This window comes from Siphateles boraxobius, unplaced genomic scaffold (genome assembly GCF_051911475.1).
Source record: "Siphateles boraxobius isolate OS27281-9 unplaced genomic scaffold, OSU_SipBor_1 130, whole genome shotgun sequence".
In the NCBI taxonomy this organism is placed as follows: domain Eukaryota; kingdom Metazoa; phylum Chordata; class Actinopteri; order Cypriniformes; family Leuciscidae; genus Siphateles; species Siphateles boraxobius.
Window position 1 is genome coordinate 7126703 of NW_027508734.1, and position 18800 is coordinate 7145502.

Consider the following 18800-nt stretch of genomic DNA (forward strand, 5'->3'; position numbering starts at 1 on the left):
ATCGAATCCCTCTCACTCAAAATAAAATCCTCTGGCCTGGCCTTCTGGACAGACACTGCTGTCGAGATGGTGCTGAGATCCCATCAGCATGAAGTGCCCTTTCAGCGTGGGCTAGTGCAGTGGACTCGTTCAGCAGTGGGCAGAGGAAAAGTCATCCTTCTCTCTCTGTAGGAATGGGCCTCATTGGTAGCCACAGCGTTTTGGAAAAGCCACAACGGTACAGAATAGCGTTCTGGCTGGAAAGTGCTGTGCAGTCAGACCTTTGACAGCAAAGACTGTAACGACACACTCTTAACTATCCAGAAAAAAACAGAGCTGTGAAAACTGGAGTCTGCTGAGGGGACTTTCCCTTCTACCACTCCAGGACATTCAGGAGGATGAAACCACAGCCTGTTATCCTTCAGGACTTTCCTCCACCTCGTGTTTCCATGCTTGTCTTGATAAGACATTGTCCTCTGAAAGAATCCCCTTTCACCTTTAATAAATGAGGATCGTCCAGCCATGAAGGAAAAGCTTCCAGCTCATTGATTGAAGAGCTTGACATCTGTGTAACAAATATGAAACATAAGCGGATCCGGATTGTTCCCAACACCTGCAGCCTTTTCCTATTTAAGAGCTCAGGAAAGCCTCAGGAAACCTGTTGTTGGTGGTTTTGGATTTTTTCTTTTGTACAGGATGGTGAGTTTGTGTTTGTTTAGTTATATTAGAATAGAGGGAAAGTCTAGGTAAGTAAGCTTATCCGGAAGATCCTTTTGTGTTTATTTTTCTCGGGGGTTAGGAAAGTTTTAACTCAGATGTAGTTTAAATCAGTTAGCTCACCAGTCCTTAACTTCTGTATGTTCATATTTTCCGTTTCATTGTTTTGTTAATTTTTGCTGCCAATTAATTTGCTCTTCTTTTTATTCTATTTTTTTTGCCCTGGCCAATGTAATTGCTTTTGCAATGTAATGCAATTTTTCTGAACGGCTTTTTATGTTTTACCCTAATCTGGTTCGTAACAGAAATGCTTCCTGATATGTTTTTTTATTTTTATTTTTTTATCACATTACAAATAATAAACATGACAATAGTCCAACATATTGTACAGCTCACGGGCCTGGGACTGAGACAATGTCCACTGCCTTTTTAAAGTCTTCAAAATCCTCAAAAGTCTGTCCAGCAAGGTTTGTGAATGTGGATGACCGAGAACTTTCGCAGTATGTCTTTCTTTTGTGGACTTGAGTGGGTTGGGCACACAGTGCACAGATGTGCACTTTAACTAGCCGGATGTCACGTGCCACTGTGCTCTGCCTTTTCCTCTTGTAGAAGGTCGATCTTGCTGGCGACGGTGGAGGCCTGTGGCAGGGAAATTGCATGAGGGTCCTGTTAGGGTTGTGACCATATTTCAACTGTATATTTAAAAATGGCGCTTCTAATGCCCTTGTAGCACGCGCAAGTGACGATACTCTGTCAACCAATCAACGTTCTGCAGTGAGTCTAGCTCCACCTTTTAGTACCGTACCACTGTGCTAGGTACCCCAACGGAAGGGTGCCCAAAAAGTGGTACGGTACGGCTTTTTGGTACCATTCACAACTTTTGACAGTGGAAACTGTACCGTACCATACCGCTCAGTGGAAACGAGCCATAAGTGTCTCTCTGGCCTGAGAGACTGAAAGGTCAGAAGCACTGAAAGGCTCTGATGACTGAGAGTGCGGTGTGCTGGAGGTGGCAGTTGCTGCAGGACGGGCTTTGTCCTGTTGAGGTTTCTGTCAAATACTGGGGAGTTTCAGCTTTGAAGTTTTTATTAACATAGCATGTGTAGTAACAATCACGGCTGTTTAAAGTCATCTTAACCTACCTCTATCGAGAACTTATTGCCTGAACCGCTTCTGGGACTTTGAGAAGACACTGTCTGACAGAGCAGTACGTTTCTTGAGCCATCTTTCTCACGTGGTCACTCCCAACTTGCGGGGCGGCCTGGAAGGGTTTTGTGCAGTGGCGATTCTAGGGGGTGGCCTGGGGTGGCCAGGGCCACCCCTGAAAGCTCATTGGCCACCCCTGTGGCCACCCCAGATCTGATAGGTAGTTGGTCAAGTTCGTCAACACAAGAAACAAGAGAAATGCTGTCAATCAATGATGACAGCTGATCAACTGATTTAGGGCCAGTTTTTACATGTTTAACTAACACCGTAATGGTCGTACTGAGGCTGTTAGAGCTGATTTCTGCTCAGCGGACGTTTGGCAATGCAGGTCAGGTGACCCATGAGATGAGCGCGCTGGCTGCTGCTGCTCCGTGAAACAGGAGGACGGTCGGTCACAGTTACAACAGCAACAATAATAAAAACGCTGGAATCGGTAGATTGAGAGGTATGGTAATTTAATGTTTAGTTATATCGTAGTTCCCTCTGAATGTGTAGGAAAACTGAAAAAAAAGAACTACACTGTACTAGCTAGCTTAGCAGCCTGCAAACCAAGTTAAGAGTGCAGACATTTGAAGAGGGCGCGCGCGCAGCTCTTAAAGGGGCCACACCTTATTTCCACTCATTACACCGCCATGGAATGCTATTTTCTGGACTGAAGACTTGAGGGTGTTTTTTGCAGATGTGTGTGTTCAATAGAGCTAATGTTATATTTTTGGCCAACCCGTGTGTGAAATATAGTGTGACAGTCTAGATTTAAGTTATATCACAAGAACAAGCTGTGACTTATTTATTTGCTCTGTTATTTAAGGGCTGTTTTTGTTTGTATCAGTTAGCTCATCTTCACTTAAATTAACTTATAAACTTGTATGCTGAATCAAAGCCAAAGTTTAAATTTATACCTTCATCGGGGCCTTTGATATGAATACTGTCTTAGTTGAAAACCACTTTTTGCACATTTTCATACATCACAAGGCATCCTAATGATATTATTCAGTCATCAGGCCATCCTCTGTTACCTGTTACCCGTGTTTGCTTTACTAGTTTAAGTCCCCTCTTGTGGTTAAATAAAAACACACCTGGCAAAGAATAAATTAAGAAATTAAAATTCCAGTATCTCCAACAAATTATATCTAAGCTAAATAATAACATATACTAAGCATGTAAAGAACAACAAATATTTGTTTTTTTTCTTACAAGCTTAGTTTTTATTTTGCTTTTACAGGTAAGGTCCTTTAAGCATTTTGGTTTGTCCTGTTGGATTTCTGTGTTTTTATGTAACCACAAGATGGTGCCTCGATTAGTAAAGCAAACTCAGGTAACAATACAGGTGACACAGATGATGAGTTGATGACTGATGCATGTTATTCTATATAGCATTGGTTCCCAACAGGGGGGTCGCGGCCCACAAGGGGGCCTCAGCGAGCTCTGTGGGGGGTCGCGTCATATTTTGAAAAGTTTGGAGCAATGAGCATTAAACAAAAGTCCTTAACTTTTTCCTGTTCAAAATTTATATATTGAGCGAGTTCATCATGAATCCATCAATCCGTGTTTTTGTCTTATCCTGAACCACTATGGTACACCTATAATAAGTGTTTACATTGGGACTATTTTACACTGGTTCGGATCGCTGCCGCTGCGGAGTAGCCCAGTATCTGCGTGACTCGTCATAGACGTACACAGAGAGAAGTAGTTCCGGCTACAATGTTCTTCCGAAAGACGCATTATTCCGTTAATAAACGCAAGTTTACTATCGCTCGCTAAAGCGCCAAAAACGTAAAAAATAAAGCCTCACATTGATAAAGCCTCACAAATAACGTGCAAGTATTGAGGCCCCAGACAGCAGTCATTTAGTAATAGCCTATATTCTTTCTTTTTTTACCTACACACCAGTGGGAATATTTTTGGTTTTGCATTTCAAATAGGGCCAATATATAGGCTTCTCCTAGGCTTACGTTTTTAAATTACAAAGGGCCTACTGATGTTTTTGTTATTGTATTTTCAATATTATAGGCTATTATTTGTGCATAAACCTATCTGGTTATAGTAAACATACCATTTGTTTGAAAACAACATATTTTGTCATCCTTGCTGCAAGCTTACAAGAGCGATAATATCATTAAATGTGAAGGGGGCCCTAAAATATTTTATTGGGAAAAAGGGGGTCTCAGACAAAAAAAGGTTGGGAACCACTGCTATATAGGATGAGTTAAGAGCAGTTTATTTTGCTACTCTAATCTAACTTATGAAGAGACAAGTTAATCCACTACAAGAAAATAGCTCTTAGAAAATGTTTACCCTATCCTGACCATAATTACCGATTAAAAATAGACATGTTAAAATAACCAGAGATACTTGGGGACTGTGATAGGTGGTTAGGACAGTTTTTAACAGGATAGTCACCTTTATTTGACAGTTATGAGACAGGAAATCATGGGGGAGAGAGAGGATGTGACATGCAGCAAAGGACCGGGATGCGAACCATGGTCGGCTGAGTACATATACACATTAACTTTGCTATGCCATGGCCACCCCATACTAGCTTTGTGTCCCATCTTGGCCACCCCCCAAAAAATGTCCTGGATACGCCACTGGTTTTGTGCAGACTGTACCACTGCCACATCTCCAGGCCCGTGAACGACCTGAAGCGGCCCTGCCCGTAAATGGCCCTGTCCACGTTGATCTCGAGGTGGCAGGAGACCTGTGGAAGCAGCCGCACATAATTTAGGAGGTAATCCTTCTAAGAGCCACCAATGACCCACTCGTCATTGATGGCTCTTCTATCTGGTTGGCGGCTCTCTTTGACGTGGTGATCAAGGACACTAAAATATGACAAAGGATAATTAATTTATCAAAAACATACTAAAGATAGTTTGATTATGTTAAGTGCAACATGCTTACTATTTAATGTATCCAAAATCATTTTCCACCAGCCATTTGAAACTTTTGCCCCGTATCGCTGCTTGGAGCTATATTTTCTGTAATTATCATAAGTTATTACTATTTATTAATGATTAAGATTTTCCACCATTGCCTACCTAGCCATGAGTACAGAATTATTGCTGTGCAGTGGGCAATAATCCCTGATAAATTCAGTGATTGAATGTTTACAATCAGACTTTTTTTTTTTACCTTCTTGGTGGAGTCGTACTTTAAGACTTTCCCGAACGTGGACGTGATCTGAGTCCGGTTGTCCTCAATGTTTCCAGCCTCAGCAAGGAGAAAGGCTTTCCTCAGCAGCTTTGGGCATGGCAGCTCTCTCCTTGCTGCTGGTACCTGAAATTGTTGGCACAAATTCCCTGAAAGAAGAGAAAAAAGACACGCAGACTTCATTATTGTGGTTAAAAAAAAAAGAAAACCTCAGAGTGGATGGAGGTTATTTATTCCTACTAAAGTAAGGCCTCCTACTGTGTTTGTGTCAGATGGTACTCGTATGCATGTTAGTTTTTGCCTAAACACTTGAAAACAATGAACTTTGGCTTACTTGTGATCTTCCCAGGTTTTCTGTTCTGGCAGAGGAGGGTGGTGTACAAGTCCTTCCTTTCGCAGGTACTCCTCGCAGTGGGTCCAGGACTTGTCTCCTCACCTTGGCCCATGGTGTTGCCCTCAGTGCGATCCCTCATCAGGCGGATCACCTGCTTGTCCACGCCTAAGATTAAAGCACAATCGTTGGATGCCTGTGAATCTTAGAAATTTTTTGCCAAGTGCAATCATTTAGAAATCAAATTACTGTAGAATGATGCAGAGACTCACCGTAATGTTAAGACTACAGGGAAGATGGCTCTGTGAGCTGGATTGAGCTGGTCAAGGATGCACCAATCCCATGCCACGAAACAACCAATGGGTTCCTCAGACTCCTTGGCAGCCTTTCTGCACGTATTGCATGCCAGGACCTCCGTCAGCATTGAGTACCAGCCTGACGTGTGGCAGATCTGTCTGACAGTTTTGAAGTACCCACAACGGTACAGAAAAGCAGACTGACTGGAGCGTGCTGGACAGTCGGTCCTTGGACATCGAAGACTGTAACGCCACACTCCAACTGGTCTCCAGAAAAAAACACTGCTTTGGTAAAAGGAGTCTGCTGAGGGGACTTTTCCTTCCACCACTCCAGGACATTCAGGAGGATGAAACCACATCCTGTCAGCCTTCAGGACTTTCCTCCACCTCGTGTTTCAATGCTTGTCTTGATAAGACATTGTCCTCTGAAAGAATCCCCTTTCACCTCTAATAAATGAGGATAGTCCAGCCATGAAGGAATAGCTTCCAGCTCATTGATGGAAGAGCTTGACATATGTGTAACAAATATAAAACATCACAAGTAATGCACTTAGAATTTCTTTTATAAAAATGTTACGAGGCCCTGCTCTTTCTCTTGTTTTCCCTTTTTACCCTGATCACAAGATGTCAGTTGGATGGAAGCGGAGCCAGATTATTCCCAACACCTGCTGCCTTTTCCTATTTAAGAGCTCAGGAAACCTGTTGTTGGTGGTTTTGGATTTTCTTCTCTTTTGTACAGGATGGTGAGTTTGTTTGTTTAGTTATATTAGAATAGAGGGAAAGTATACGTAAGTAAGCTGACCCGAAAGACCCTTTTGGGTTTGTTATTTTTCTCGGGAGTTAGGAAAGTTTAACTAGTAGTATAGATTAGTAAGCTCACCAGTCCTTAACTTCTGTATGTTTATATTTTCCTTGTTAGTTTTTCATTACTTTTTGCTGCCAATTAATTAGCTCTTTTTCTTGCTCTGGCCATTTGAGATTTGTTTAGCCATTTTTCTAAACGGCTTTTTATGTTTGTCCCTAATTAGTCCAAGCCATACAGACAGTGAACTCACAATTGTGCCTTTTGTCCTTTATCGGGCACTATAGCACAGCTTCCTACGCATCTGTGCGTCATGTCGGCAAAGCGATTTGAGCAAAGGAGTGAATCATGGAGAGGAAGAGACGATCTAAAGCTTGGATTTATTTTACTAAACGAGACGAAAAGGATCATTTGAAATAACTGCAAGGTTGTTATTTCATGTAAGGGTGCAAATACAAGCAACATGCTTAAACGTATATCTACCTATGGTACTAAATTGCAGGAATGCCGTGTTTTTGATCCGCTGTGTACAACTGCCAAAGCTAGCAGCACCGTAACCTCCGTTGAACAGGGTAATGTAATGTTAAATATCACTGGTGTCTTACAAATAACGGGCATATTCTACGAAAACACTGTATTATGTATAACTATTCCTTCCCTGTTTTTATAGAGAATAGTTTTAATTCTATTTTAGGAGGAAGAGTTTGTATGCTTGTGTTTACAGAAGAGTTTATTTATTTTGTAAATCTTATTTATTATTCAGTTTGCTTACTCAAGTGTAAGCTTTAAAACAAATAAAACCACTTTTTTTTTCCGAAAAAGCATGCCTGCTTTTTTCCATACAGTGCTATCAGGAATGGATAAGAGAATCGTTAAAGAATCGGATCGATAAGCAGAATCGTCAGTGGCATTGATATTGATCAAATCTTATCAATTCCCATCGCTAAGTCCAGAGAACCAAAGGTGCTGTGTTAAAGGGCACTTGTAAGACCAAAACACACAGAACTTAGAACAGTTAAACTTGTACACAAGAACTATATACACCATTTACAACGGGACAGCTGTTCACTCCTTCAATCTGTCCACAACCGAAACAAAATGTTCATAGTTTTAAAATTCTCTGTTATCCAGTCCCTTGAAGCCCGAGTGGTTGATCGCAGGGCAATATGTGTTTTTTTTTGTATTTTTGTGTCCCTGGATTGTTTACCTGCATGCCTTGCAGGTTGGGAGATGCTGCACCCTCGTCAGCCCTGTGGGGTGGTCTGCCAGCTTCCTCTTGTACTGTGTGGATCGAGACCACGACGATCCTACCACTGGGTTCTGTCCAGAGGCCGGCTGAACAGGCAGAGTGACCAGGATAGACGCCTGACTAGCAGGCAGCATGGGCTGCGTGGATGAGGGGCCCGCAGACTGGGAGACAAAGGGCAGCACAGGCCTGGTGATGGTGGAGGTGGTGGGGATTCTTCTCACCGGCAGAGGCTGAAGAGGAGGAGGAAGCTGGATGCTGACCCGGCACTGGATCCTGTCATAGGGCTTGAGGATGCTGGCCTTCGGAGAGCGCAGCCATGGCAGCTTGACAAGCACATACATTAGGCGGTTGTGCTGCGGGCTGATGTCCAGCTGTGCTGGCGTATACCTTTTGGCCATCTTCACTTTTTGGACCACAGCTGGCAAGGTCATCCCTCTTTGTACGGCAGTACAATGTGTTGCCCCAGTGTGTGTGGTACAGCTGTTGGTATTTCTGTGGCTGCTTGTCGTGCTCTTCCACCGCATTCCAGGCGTTGAGGACCTTGTTCCATTTGCGCAGTGTTGAGGAGCAGCTTCTGGTCATTCAAGGTGACCTCCACCAGTGCAGTACAGAATACCTACAGCTTCTGAAACCCGGGCAGAGGATTGTCACTGCAGACATCCTCCTGTAAAACATACACAGAGACACACACACACAAAGAGAGAGAGAGAAGTAGGTAAGTTAGAATGCATACAATGATTTGTTTTTAAGCGGTTACATTAATCACTGTATTTTCTTTTATCAGACAAGTAGGTACTCTACTCACAAAGGCAGGAGGGTTGACTGTAGCAGTCTCACTGCTGGTACGTGTAAAGTGGGGTTCGGCAGCAGGATGGTCCTCGTTGCTCTGGTACGCCTCGTCTGCTTCGCCGTCTGGGTTGGCCTGCCCAGGCTGAAGGACTCCCCCGTGCTCTGGCTGAAAAGATATTCGAGCCCAAGCAGCTCGTCTGACTGGACGTCGGCCGGGGCCCTGAAGTTCTCTTCCACCATCTCACCAAACAGCTGCTGGCAGCGGGAGTCGAGGCGGTAAATGAGCTTGGTTGTGCCGGCCTCTGCCCCCAAACACGGCGTCCGAGCTGCAGTCGGAGTTCCACCTGGCGATTCCACTGAGGTAGACCTGGTAAGGCCATGCCGCACAGTGGGGACCTGAAGATCACAACAACAGGTATTATCAGAATGATACAAAAGTGACGTGTTGTCTTTTTTGCTTATAAACAAGTATTTTCCCCCTTAGATTACCTGGAATCATATGGGACAGCGACTTGTGGAACGCCTCCAAGCTGCTGCTCCCACCCATGCCCTTGTAATACGGCAGGTCCACAACGTTGATGGTTGTGGTGCGGACAACCCGGTACATGGCAATGCCTGGTGGGTCATGGATGCATTCCAGGTGTCGCTGCAATGGCTGCTGTAAATACAAAAACACACAAACATGCATGGTGAGCTGTTGTCATTTTGCACATTTTGACATTGTGTGTGTTTTGTGTTTTGTATGTGCGTGTGTGAGAGGGTTTTTTTCTTACCAGGGGACTTGAGGCTTACACTGCTGGACCCTTGAGTTCTTCAACGACCAGGTGGACCAGACGAAATGTCTCCTGGGCACCGAGGGTGAGACGCTGGACATGATGTTTGAGCTGGTCCCGGGAGATGTAACGCCGGACCACATCCTCGTTCGTCACCACCTCCATTGTGGCCGGTTCTCTGGCCCTGACAGCCGTGATGAGGAACTGGAGGTCTTGGCGGTTATAGGCCAGCACTGCCCTGACCAGCGCAGACTTGAAGGCGGCGTACTTCGATTGGGACCCTGTGCCTTGCAGCATCCACGATCGATGAATAGGATCTCGGGTACGGGTTGATTGGCGGGTCGGGACTGCTCCACCACGCCACGGCACATGGGCCCCAGCTTTTCCACAGACTCCTCGCAGGTGAGGACAAAGGACACGATCTGGGAGAACTCTAACTCATGTTAAACACTCCTGTAGGAAACAGTCTGTTATAATCTATTATAATAAACATTATATATAATATGGCTATAATTTTCTAGTAGTTTCAGAGTTCAACATGTTTCATAAAATATATATTTTATATAAAATACTGTTCATAAATCATTTTCATAAACTTAAACCTCTATAACTTTTTGTTTCACTTTTTAAACTTTTGTTTTGTTTTGTTTCAACAATAATCTGCCACGGGTCTTTAAATGAGACCAAACTTAAGTCTGTGCTTCAAACTTAAGGCTGTGCTTCAAACTTTAATGACAGTTTTTTGACAGACATTTTTTTCATCTATGGACCTCAGAGTAACATTTTTTATTTGACGCACAAGGGTTAAATACATTTCAGTTAATGTGAAATGCTTTATTACACACACAACTTCATTAGACTTTAATGTTTTGATTTCTTTATATGTGTACATTTCTTTAGTAAATACCAAAGTCAGCTGAAAATTTAAAATATAGGCTATTTATTGGGGAAATAAACATTGAGTATACTTATTTCCCTCCACTTAGCATTATTTTACATGAGGTGATCTATACACATTTGGTCATAGTGGCAATAAAAATAAAAGCTAAAGCTAAAATTGAAAAGAACTTGATCTGGGCATTACCACAGATCAGTTTTTTTCAATTTTAGTTTTTTTTTTTAGCCCACCCTCAATAAAATTATCCATGGTTTTATTATAGTAAAAGTGTAGTAAGTAACCATCTTTTTTTTTTGGAGAATTGATTACCATTTGTAGGACCATAGTTTTACTACAAATACCACAATTAAACTATGGTTGGTGTAGCCATACTAATACTGTGTTTGACCGTCTTTCGCCTTCAGAACTGCCTTAATTCTACGTGGCATTGATTCAACAAGGTGCTGAAAGCATTCTTTAGAAATGTTGGCCCATATTGATAGGATAGCATCTTGCAGTTGATGGAGATTTGTGGGATGCACATCCAGGGCACGAAGCTCCCGTTTTACCACATCCCAAAGATGCTCTATTGGGTTGAGATCTGGTGACTGTGGGGGCCATTTTAGTACAGTGCACTCATTGTCATGTTCAAGAAACCAATTTGAAATGATTCGAGCTTTGTGACATGGTGCGTTATCCTGCTGGAAGTAGCCATCAGAGGATGGGTACATGGTGGCCATAAAGGGATGGACATGGTCGGAAACAATGCTCAGGTGGGCCGTGGCATTTAAATGATGCCCAATTGGCACTAAGGGGCCTAAAGTGTGCCAAGAAAACATCCCCCACACCATTACACCATCACCACCAGCCTGCTAAGTGGTAACAAGGCATGATGGATCGATGTTCTCATTCTGTTTACGCCAAATTCTGACTCTACCATCTGAATGTCTCAACAGAAATCGAGACTCATCAGACCAGGCAACATTTTTCCAGTCTTCAACTGTCCAATTTTTGTGAGCTCTTGCAAATTGTAGCCTCTTTTTCCTTTTTGTAGTGGAGATGAGTGGTACCCGGTGGGGTCTTCTGCTGTTGTAGCCCATCCACCTCAAGGTTGTGCCTGTTGTGGCTTCACAAATGCTTTGCTGCATACCTCGGTTGTAACGAGTGGTTATTTCAGTCAAAGTTGCTCTTCTATCAGTTTGAATCAGTCAGCCCATTCTCCTCTGACCTCTAGCATCAACAAGGGATTTTCGCCCACAGGACTGCCGCACACTGGATGCTTTTCCCTTTTCACACCATTCTTTGTAAACCCTAGAAATGGTTGTGCGTGAAAATCCCAGTAACTGAGCAGATTGTGAATACTCAGACCGGCCCGTCTGGCACCAACAACCATGCCATATAATACATCAGTTTTCTAACTTTGTGTGAATATTATAATACATTATTCTTACTTACCACAGACGCTTGTTGACAGGTCGTCAATGATGAGCACCTTATTGGTAGTCTACAGTCCCGGAGACAGACGACACTGTAGACAGTTCGGCCTCCCGACTGGCTGAGAGTCTACACATTGCACTTTGCTGGGGCTGACATCTGCGAATGGGGATGTGCCATATGGAAGTGCAAATGATCCGCAACGTGATTGGATGGTCTATTGATGTTTTGGTTTCAGAAGCCCCCTGAAAATGTAAATATTAGAGATAGATGAAACATAAAATTTAAAAATCAGAGGTAGATGTTATCTAAAATATTACTTTCATTAAGTAAACAAACCTAAGATTGTAAACAAAACTAAATATTGACTTTGTTTACATGACACATTTTTTGACAGATTATAAAACTATATAAAAACTAAATAAAAACAAAAATTATACACAATATTCAATATAAACTGTAGTAAACTTTTTTTCACTGGAGTGCATCAACGACTGTGGTGAAATGTTCGTAACTACTGTACACTACTGTGTCCAATCCAGTCTTCTTTTTGTATTGTGGGTGCCCCTGAGTTGGTTGCTTGCACAGTCTACAGGTTGGCAAGTTGTGTACACGTGAATGACGTGATACCTTGGCTCCGACTGGAGTAAGATTTTCTGTGTATTTTCTTTTGTACATCGTAGCTCGGGAGCAGGCTGCATTGTTAGCTTGGGACCAGAATGGGGTGTTAGCTCTCTGTGATGTGTCGCCATGGCTGGAAGCTGCTTCCGCAGGTGTTGGGCTGGCGGAAGTGTCGTCATGGCTGGAAGCTGCTTCCGCAGGTGTTGCGCTGGCGGAAGTGTCGTCATGGCTGGAAGATGCTTCCGCGGGTGTTGTGATGGCAGATGTGTCCAGAATCTTAGTAGTGGTGGTGGTGGCGGAAAAGAGTGTTAGTGGTGGTGGTGGCGGAAAAGAGTGTTGGTGGTGGTGGTGGTGGAAATGATTGTGCAGTAGTGGTAGATCCAAATATTGTAGGTAGAGGACTGAAGATCTTAGCAAAAGGTGAAGGTTTCTGCTGGGGTATTCAAGATGTTAGTGGAGATTTATAGACGGAGACCTAGGACGGAGTCTTTAGAGCTGTTGTTGCGATGTCTGATCTTCCTTTTAACACTTTGGTACCTGCCTTGCTGGGAATGTGCTCATACACTATCTGTTCGTAGTCGGGTGGAGGGGGAACCGACGGTAGACACGGTGCCGGAGGTAAGTTTTTTGAAGAGATTGACGTAGTCTTTGAAACGGTGGCAGATTGCATTCTTGTCGACTGCAGATTGATAAGCATCTCCTGACGACGGATGAAATCACGCACGTCTTGATGTTGATTTTTGGTAGAGGAATACCCACTTTACTGAGAACTGGATCCTCCACCAATATGCAGTGCTGAATTCGTTCGTAAGCGATTAACTGTTTTGTCTTGGCTTTGGGTTTTGGAACTTGTAGGTAAACCCAACCAGAGTAGTCTCACCAGCATGTACATGAGTCTGTTGTGCTGAGCACTGATGTCTTGTTGAGCTGGGGCATAGCGTTTGGCCATTTTGACTTTCTGAATCACAGCAGCATCGACGAGATCATCTCTCTTTGTACGACAGTACAGCGCGTTACCCCAGTGTGTTCTGTACAGCTGATGAAACTTCTGCGGTAGTTTATCATGTTCCTCTACGGCTTGCCACGTTTCTATCAGCTCATTCCTCTCTTTCGTCGTCAGGCTCAGCCTATTTACAGTGAGGCCAAAGTCTACCAGCAGTGCACAGAACTTTTCCAGCTTCTGGAGTCCAGGAAGTGGGCTAGGTCTACAGGTGTCCTCCTGTTGAAAAGAACAACGATCACATGTTAAGTTAAAATGTTTATGTAACTGAAGTTTAAAGTGAGTCAACACTCAGACTATAAAAAAATAAACATAAACAATACATGCTAGTAATGCGTACAGGTGAGCAGAAAATTACTCACAACGGCCGGAGGGTGAGCAGTGGTGGTTTCATCAGTGCAGTGGTAAGGGTTATGTGAGCTGGGTCAACAGCCATCCTATTGTAATCTGGGTCACTCTGGTACACCTCATCCTCCTCATCGAGGTCAGTTTGGCCTGGCTGAACCACCTCCTCCTCTGGGCTGGGTCCATCCTTTGAGAGGTCACCAATTGAGAAGGCACCAGATTCACTGGTGCTTTGGTTCAATAGGTATTCCAAACCAAGCAGCTCATTGGACGTCACAGCAGCAGGGGTGCGAAAATTGTCCTCCAAAGCCTCTCCAAACAACTTCCGGCATCGGGTGTTGAGGTATACGATTAGAGGTGCAGAGTAGGTTCTTTGAATGCGCCCTTTGTCACCAAACACCGCGTCGGAACTGCGATCTGAGTTCCACCGAGCGATTCCACTAATCAAGTAAACCTGATAGTTACGTGCAGCACAGTGGGGACCTTGAAATGACAGAGAAGGACATTAAAATCCCTACACAGACAGACAAACAAAGCAAAGAGACAATTTTTTTATAACCCAAAGCAGTGTTTTATCGGCAGCATATCAAGGAAGTACACTACAAAAAGCATGATGGATGGCACAGCAGGGTGACTATGTCAGGTGAGTATGATAGAATTCGTCAGGAACGGACCAAGAACTGCTGATGATCTGACCGTCAGCAGGTACTGATTAGTCGAGCTGCAATGGCTATCCGAGGGTGGTAAGTACAGAAAGGTAAAGCTCAAATAACTGGCAAGTTCCCAAACTGACTAGAAGAATCCTTTTTTACAGGAACAAGGAGCTGTCTGAGAATGCGTTTGTTCTACCGGACAATACTGGTGACCAGGGGCCTCATTTATAAAACTGTGCGTAGGATCCTTACTAAAAGTGTACGTGCGCCAGAAAGCCAAAAATGGCTTGCGCAAAAAAATATTCAGACTTGCGTACGCCAGAACCTGCGCAGAATTCACTTTATAAATCCCAGTTAGCGGAAGATTGTGCGCACATGCGTCTCCTCCCCGAAACAACCATATATGGAGCTTACAACGCCTAGTTTTGCTATGCATATCTTCATATGCATATCATTTGCAAATGATTATTCATCCACGTGATAACATGTTTAACGGCACAAGACATTAGGAAAATATGAAATGCGGATGTGCTGTCACATTAGTTACAAAAATAAAAAAATCATTTAGTAGCCTATCCTTGCCTTGTTTTTGAATAAATAAATCAAATTGAGAAAAACTCTCTGAAATGTATTTTACACTATCTTTTCCACTGGCCAAAGAGTACTTTTAATTGATTTGAAAAAAATATATATGACAACAATATAAGACTAGAAGAACAATCGCTCATCACTTTGTGTCAGAAATTAGCGGAGGATAAACTCGCCCTTACGCATCTGTCCCAGGGAAAAAAGTTCAGGATCAGGATTTTTTTCTACTATCACCCCTGCTATACAAAAAGGTTTAACTTAACTTTTTTTAGTTTTTTATACAAGCGGCTAAATCTATTCTCTTCATTATTAGTGTTCTTTATTACATGTTGTCTGCACTATGTTTGTACTTCTGTACTGGAAGCACCTAACACCAAGACAAATTCCTTGTGTGTGCAAACACACTTGGCAATAAAGCTCTCTCTGATTCTAAATGTCACCTTTTGTGTGTTTACAGAAGAAAGAAGGTGGTCATACAGGTTTGGCTAGTGGAGTAAATGATGAATGATGTAAATGATGATGTTCTAAAATATGTTGTATAAACAGTGTATTGTCTTCTATATGTGGCTAATATATGGCTGCCGTCCAGCCATGAAGGATCATTGCTAGGAGATTTTGACTGTGTAACAAATGCATTTAAAAGACTTTTAAATCAAAGATGTCTTTCATAAAGATAAAAGTCACATGTCTTCAATAAAGAAAAAAGTCACATCTACTTTTTTTTTTCTTCTGATATGCATTCATAAATATTTTTTTTTAAAATTAATAAAATGTTTGCATTGCAGGCCACTTACTTGGTCATCCTTGTCATAAATGTACATCCTAAACCTTTTCATCTGAACACTGGTGATGTGTGTTACAGGTGTATGCAGCCGCTGTGCGCCGCCTTGATCAGATCCCTCTAACTGCTGCTGAAGTCGTGTGGCCTGTCCTTCTGGGCAGAATGCTGGCTGTAGAGCTCCCACATCTCCTTAAAGGTATGATTTTCAAACCCTTTCTGCCCATATATACAGCAGTCGATGTTGGCCTCCAGGACGATGGATATTTGAGGGAGGCTCTCAGCGTACTCTGCACACTGAAAACAACATTAAACATAAAAACAATGCTTACTACTTCATGTAGCCCACATCATTTTCCACAAGCCAGTGGAACGGAGCATTAAGGTACTGGTCAAATGGCACCACCAGCTTCCCCAGGCACTGCTGCCGTGATGGTGCTACTGGGATCCCTCCTGCACGAAGGAGCTTTTTTGCTTGGGCCAAGGCAGTGGACTCGTCTAGCAGCTGTAAACAACATTAAAAGCTTGATTTTCACCACACTCATGTGTCGTGGTGCTCAATTGAGCCGACCAACAATGAGCCGGCATTCTGACTTAGAACCTGGAAGCGCCCTTTACTTTGTGATCAGCGTAGGAGAATGACATGGAAGAGAAGAGATGCTTAAAGTAATTGTTTTTTTTTGCGCACAAAACCTATTCTTGTCCCTCCATAACATTAAGGTTGAACCACTGTCAAGTGAAGTCACCTTTATTTATATAAATCTTTTTACAATACAGATTGTTTCAAAGTAGCTTTACAGAGATAACAGGAAGATGATGCAACAAAGTTTGTTTCTAGAAGAAAATAGCGTCACAGTCCAGCTTAAGTTCAGTGATGGTTCATTTTTGTTGTAAAAAAGTTAGTAATTTAGTTAATTTATATATACAGCTGCTTTGGAGAAAACACTGATGTCATCCAGCTCAGTTCAGTTCTCATATAATGGTGTCAATGCAGGCAGATCAATAATATTGTTGAATATTAAATGTCCCCAACTAAGCAAGCCAAATGCCAAATGTGAAAAAGGCAACAGTGGCAAGAAAACAAATCTCCATCATGTGACCAGAAACCAGGCTCAGTCAGGGGGCCAGTTCTCCTCTGGCCAACGAACGAACAGTGTATGATTATGATTCAGGCAGCATTACAGGTCAGAAGTCAGATTGGGTAAGAACATTCGGAATATTATCCAGTTCCATCTGGTTGTAGATCGGAGTCATCACGTGGGTATGAAGACGAGATCGAAGATAGAATAGATAGAAAACTTTATTGTCATTGCATTTAAAATACAACTAAATTGCGAATGCCCTTCCAACTATGTAACGTACCATACACAAATACACACAACAGATAAATAGAATTGCACTGATACTCTGGGCAAGGCAAGTTTATTTATATAGCACATTTCATAGACTATGGCAATTCAAAGTGCTTTACAGAAAATAATTAAAATAATCACAAAATAAAAAATCAATTTTTTGCAAGGAAAATTAAAACGGTTATAAAAAAAATTAAAAGAGATATATCATAGTTATAAAATGAATTAAAAGAGTAAAAAGATGATGCATAGATAAACTTCTCATCTGGCAAAACACCGGTGTATCATATTTTTAACAACTCCCAGTTTAACTCCCATGGCGATTACACTGTGTCTGATTACACCCACTGTATATTGCCCAAGTACATAATATAATGACGGATGAGCAATATGGGCCGCAGAGATATTATGTGTGTTGATTAAGAGTGTGTACGGTAGGGGTGCAGCTAACGATTATTTTGATAATTGATTAATCGGATGATTATTTTTTGGGTCAATCGATTAATCGGATAGAAGTTTTTAGGGAAATTTATTTGATTGTTTATTATAACTAAATATAACCCTAAATCAGGGTATTTATGTGTAAAAGTGTACTTTAAAAAGTTGACTAATGTAATCTTTATTTTTCACATTTTAAACCTTAATAAATTGATAAATTAAATATAGAAAGACTGAAAACAAGCATGTAAACGTAGTAGAGCCGCAGTAGATTGCGTTTGAAAAACAATTAAAACTTAATAGTAGACAAATGCTATAAAAAGAGAACGGAATGGAGGTATGCAGCAAGCTAACAGGCTTGATTAAAAGGACAGGAATAATTATGCATTAGTGCACAAGCATTCGCTGAAACCCACTGACTACAGTGACTAAAAAACAATCTTTACTGCTGCTGTTATTAACTGCCTTTATATTTAGTGCTTCACTTTGTAAACACCGTTTTAATTTCTTTGGTAGCGCTATTTTAATCCATAACTTATGTTGCCAGCGAACTGATGCTCGAGACAAAATAGATCTAGTGTGACTGTCCCGAAGTTAGTAAACATAGCTGTTTACACAGTAGCATTGTTTTCTCAGATCGGATGGCTATCTGATCGTGAAAAGACCAGGTGTAAATCCCCTCCTAAACGCATTCGAGATGGATTTGAATCTGATCGCTCAAACCGCTTCAGGAGGAGATCTGAGACTCATTCCAGACCAAACTGGACAAGTGTAAATGCATCTGGTTGTTGAAACCACATGTAAATTTTACTCGTGTTATATAGGCTATTATGTAATGTTATAGCCAGATATGACGCCGCTACTGCAACACGCATCACCGCAGATGAGAAGCTGAACATCTATTTATTCATTTATTTATTTATTTATATATTTGTTGATTAATTCGTTCGATTAGTTTTATCTTCTGCTTTTTTCTTTCTCTTTCTCGAGCTTACTCCACTGCCGCCTGCCTCCGCCATCTCGCTGAATGCTGCAGAGCCGCTGTGCGGGAAGCACATGACATAAAACGAGGCCAGCTATTGGCTATCCGCTACTTCTCCTGCTGTACTGGCTGAGTAAAACCTCCAGTGGCTCATTGGGCAGCGGGCAGCCAGTGATTTCCCATTTGGGAAATGGGCAGCCAGTGATTTTCTGTGCTGTGTCAACAACCCTCTGTAGTGCTTTTTTGTCAGCTGCCGAGCAGCCAGCGTACCACACTGTAAGACAGTATGTTAGGGTGCCCTCTATTGCTGAGCGGTAGAAAGTCACCAGCAGTTTCCTACATAGATTGTTCTTCTTTAGGACACGGAGAAAGTGCAAACGCTGCTGAGCCTTTTTAACAGTAGCTGTGGTATTGGCTGACCAGGAGAGGTTGTTCCCAGGAAT

At 42.4% G+C, this 18800-nt stretch overlaps 3 long non-coding RNA genes across 3 annotated transcripts; all 3 read right to left on the reverse strand.

The window, feature by feature from the left end:
• Positions 1 to 1631: 1631 nt before the first annotated feature.
• LOC143736872 (uncharacterized) lies at positions 1632 to 4850 on the reverse strand. The gene is made up of 3 exons (XR_013203587.1): positions 4801 to 4850; positions 4487 to 4721; positions 1632 to 1957 (listed from the first exon to the last, which is right to left on the reverse strand). It is a non-coding gene; the product is annotated as an uncharacterized LOC143736872 (long non-coding RNA).
• Positions 4851 to 4936: 86 nt separating this feature from the next.
• LOC143736870 (uncharacterized) lies at positions 4937 to 6696 on the reverse strand. Its single transcript, XR_013203585.1, has 3 exons — positions 5653 to 6696; positions 5384 to 5548; positions 4937 to 5198 (listed from the first exon to the last, which is right to left on the reverse strand). It is a non-coding gene; the product is annotated as an uncharacterized LOC143736870 (long non-coding RNA).
• Positions 6697 to 8805: 2109 nt separating this feature from the next.
• LOC143736871 (uncharacterized) lies at positions 8806 to 9450 on the reverse strand. Its single transcript, XR_013203586.1, has 3 exons — positions 9290 to 9450; positions 9006 to 9174; positions 8806 to 8912 (listed from the first exon to the last, which is right to left on the reverse strand). It is a non-coding gene; the product is annotated as an uncharacterized LOC143736871 (long non-coding RNA).
• Between the last annotated feature and the right edge of the window lie 9350 nt (positions 9451 to 18800).